The 4172-nt window shown below is 41.3% G+C and overlaps 1 pseudogene; it reads right to left on the bottom strand.

The window, feature by feature from the left end:
• Positions 1–228: 228 nt before the first annotated feature.
• On the bottom strand, positions 229–902 carry LOC147367004 (large ribosomal subunit protein mL51 pseudogene; annotated as a pseudogene).
• Between the last annotated feature and the right edge of the window lie 3270 nt (positions 903–4172).

Here is a 4172-nt window from a genome sequence, read left to right as displayed (position 1 = left end):
GATGCTCAAAACCCCACACTGGCTAACATCTGCACTATTTTACATATTCTGTTCTATCCCTATACTTGTCTTCCTTCTTTCAGCAACCCTTTATCTTTTTCTTTTTTTATTACAAAGAAGTCCCACCTTTTTACTGAGGGTATACAAATCGTTCTGCTCAGAAGGAAAAGAGCTCTCCCTTTTCTTGGGTGATAGACACACCTCTTCCACAGCTCCCAGTTTTCTCTTCTACCAGTGCTTTCCATGTTGGTTAAAGCATTTGTAGAAATCGGAGAAGGCAATGGCACCCCACTCCAGTACTTTTGCCTGGAAAATCCCATGAACGGAGGAGCCTGGTGGGCTACAGTCCATGGGGTCGCGAAGAGTCAGACACGACTGAGCGACTTCACTTTCAACTTTTCACTTTCATGCATTGGAGAAGGAAATGGCAACCCACTCCAGTGTTCTTGCCTGGAGAATCCCAGGGATGGGGGAGCCTGGTGGGCTGCCGTCTATGGGGTCGCACAGAGTCGGACACGACTGACGCAACTTAGCAGCAGTAGTAGCAGCAGCAGAGATAGCTGATGAGTCTGCTAAGGTTGTGCAGTTCATCAGGGAACATTCTGTTTCTAACCAATATCTTCTTTTGGATACAACACTGCAATTAATTCTCCTTCCAGCCTCAAAATCATATGGGGCCCTTGATCAGTTCTTTGGAGTGCTTTTCAAAGTTGCCCAGGATCCTGATACTGTCATATACCCCAAGCATGGCCCTCTTCTCTTTCCAATGGTCAGCCACTTTGGGGGCAGGAGGGTGACCATTACATGGAACAATATGGGAACACCCAAAGAGAAACTTCTGCAGGCCAGAGGCACTGGTCCCATAGATTACAGCCTGCCACCCAAGAGAGGTTCCCTGCCATTGTTCTCATCTCTCCCCCACAACAGCTTACCACAGGAGCACAGGAGGGAGGGCCAAACGTGGCCTTCAAGGAGATAACAGAACCTTCCCCCCTGGGGGTCACATGAGTACCAGGTGCAAGCAGCCATCTTGGGCTTTACTGCAGCAGCTCTTTATCTTTTAAACATTTTGGGGAATTCCCTGGTGGCCCAGTGGTTAGGACTCTGTGCTTCCAGTTCAGGGGGTATGGATTTGATCCCTAGTTGTGTCCAATTCTTTGTGATGCTATGGACTGTAGCCAATCAGGCTCCTCAGTCCATGGGATTCTCCAGGCAAGAATACTGGAGTGGGTTGCCGTGCCCTCCTCTGGAAGATCTTCCAGATCCAGGGATAGAAACAATCTGCATCTCCTGTGTTGCCTACACTGCAGGTTGATTCTTTACCCACTGAGTCATTGGGAAACAATTACCTAAGTGATATAAAAATAATTATTGAAGATAAACTAAAGATGTAGTTACTTATAAATTAACTCATTAACATGTAATAGATGAAAACAAGCAGAAAGATTACTTTTGTACAATAAAAAACTGAAACAGGAAAACTTAAAAAAATACAAATAACTATATTTGCCAGCAGAGTACATCATAAGAAATGCTGGGCTGGAAGAAGCACAAGGTGGGATCAAGATTGCCAGGAGAAATATCAATAACCTCAGATATGCAGATGACACCACCCTTATGGCAGAAAGTGAAGAGAAACTAAAAAGCCTCTTGATGAAAGTGAAAGAGGAGAGTGAAAAGTTGGCTTAAAGTTCAACATTCAGAAAATGAAGATCATGGCATCCGGTCCCATCACTTCATGGGAAGTAGATGGGGAAACAGTGGAAACAGTGTCAGACTTTATTTTTCTGGGCTCCAAAATCACTGCAGATAGTGACTTCAGCCATGAAATTAAAAGATGCTTACTCCTTGGAAGAAAAGTTATGACCAACCTAGATAACGTATTGAAAAGCAGAGACATTACTTTGCCAACAAAGGTCCGTCTAGTCAATGCTATGGTTTTCCCAGTGGTCATGTATGGATGTGAGAGTTGGACTGTGAAGAAGGCTGAGTGCCGAAGAATTGATGCTTTTGAACTGTGGTGTTGGAGAAGACTCATGAGAGTCCCTTGGACTGCAAGGAGATCCAGCCCGTCCATTCTAAATGAGATCAGCCCTGGGTATTCTTTGGAAGGAATGATGCTAAAGCTGAAACTCCAGTACTTTGGCCACCTCATGCAAAGAGTTGACTCATTGGAAAAGACTCTGATGCTGGGAGGGATTGGGGGCAGGAGGAGAAGGGGATGACAGAGGATGAGATGGCTGGATGGCATCACCGACTCGATGGACGTGAGTTTGAGTGAACTCCGGGAGTTGGTGTTGGACAGGGAGGCCTGGCATGCTGCGATTCATGGGGTCACAAAGACTCGGACACAACTGAGCGACTGAACTAACTGACTGACTGACTGGGGAAGTAACATCCCACAAGCTTGTGCAGCATGGCCAAATAAAAAAACAAAATTTCCTCCCCAGCCTTAACTAAACATTAATCTACTTTCTGTCTCCACAGATTTCCCTATTCTGGATTTTGATTTTGAGCAGAAGTGTAAATATGTGCTCTTTTGTGACTGGCTGTCTTCAAGTTAGGATATTATCAAGGTTAATTCAAGTTATAGCATGTTTCAGTGCTTTATTTTTATTTTTTGGCCAAATAATATTTCATTGTATGGGTATACATCCTTTTGTTTATCCATTCATCTGTCGATGAATATTTAAGTTGTTCCCACCTTGGGGCTATGGATAATGCTGCTATGCACACTCATATACAAGGTTTTGTGTGAACATGTGCTTTGTTTTCTCTTGGATATATTCTAGGAGTAGAATTGTTAGGGCATGTGGTAACTATGTTTAATTAGTTAAGAAACTGTTTTCCAAAGCAGCCACAATTTACATTCCCACTGGCAATTCCATTTTGAACTGACTGTTGTATATGGTGTGAGTTAAGGCTCCAACTGCATTCCTTTGTATGTCACCCCATTGTCCTAGCACCATTTTTTTGAAAAGACTATTCTTTCCCCATTGAGTAATCACTGGCATCTGTGTTAATCAGTTAATCATGGAGGTACTGATTTATTTCTGAACTCTCAATTCTACTCCACTGATCTGTGGTAGCCCTCCTTATCTTCAAGGGATACGTTTGTTCCAAGACCCACAACGTATACCTGAAACCATGTGCTGTGCTGTGCTCAGTTGCTCAGTCGTGTCTGACTCGTTGCAACCCTGTGGACTGTAGCCCACTATGGATAGTACCAAATCCTATATATACTATATTTTTTTCCCTATACTTACATACCTATGGTAAAGGTTAATTTATGAATTAGGCACAGTAAGAAATTAACAACAATAATAATAAAATAGAATAAGAGTATTTAACAATATACTCTATTGTTCATACCATGTGAATGTGGTCTCTCAAAATATTTTATTACACAAATTTAATGCCTTTTTCATCTTAACTAAACATATATCATGGACTATGGCCATAACTTTTGCAGTTTGAGGTACAGCAGCAAAACTAGCATGAATTTCTTTTTTCTTCCTCATAATTTCATGGACAGATTTGTTTTTACTGTATATCTTAGCAACTTCAGCATATGATTGTTTTTCTTTCCTTATTGAGAACTTTCACCTTTCCAGTTGAAGCATGTCTTGGACATACCCAAACTGCCAGTATCACTACTCTTGCTCTTTGAGGCCATTATTAAGTAAAGTAAGGTTTTCCTGAACACAAGCACTATGATACCACAACAGTCTGATAAACATTGATAGTGACTAAGTGATTAACAGGTGGGATAAACTGGAATAAGGGATGATTCATATGTCAGGTGGGATGAAATAAAATGTTGTGAGAGTTTGTCATGCTACTAAGAATGACTCATGATTTTAAACTTATGAATTGTTTATTTATGGAATTTTTCCATTTATTATTTTCAGACTGTGGTTGACTGCAGGTTAACTAAGACTTTAGAAAATGAAAACAGGGATAAGGGGAGGCCACTGCATGTGTCTATTATCAGGCTAGTAGTGCTAGGTTGTCTTTGTTACCATTTTTTTGTAGTAACCTTTGAAGTCAGAAAGTGTGAGTCCTCTAATTCTCCATTTCAGGACTTTTGTTTCTGCTATTTTTGGCCCCTTTAATTTCATATGAATTTTTGAATGAGTCAATTTCTATAGTGGTCAACTTCTATAAAGAAA

This window comes from Bos grunniens, chromosome 8 (genome assembly GCF_055505025.1).
Source record: "Bos grunniens cultivar Pamir isolate PY7600 chromosome 8, Bosgru_T2T1.0, whole genome shotgun sequence".
In the NCBI taxonomy this organism is placed as follows: domain Eukaryota; kingdom Metazoa; phylum Chordata; class Mammalia; order Artiodactyla; family Bovidae; genus Bos; species Bos grunniens.
This window is presented reverse-complemented; position numbering and strand designations above follow the sequence as displayed.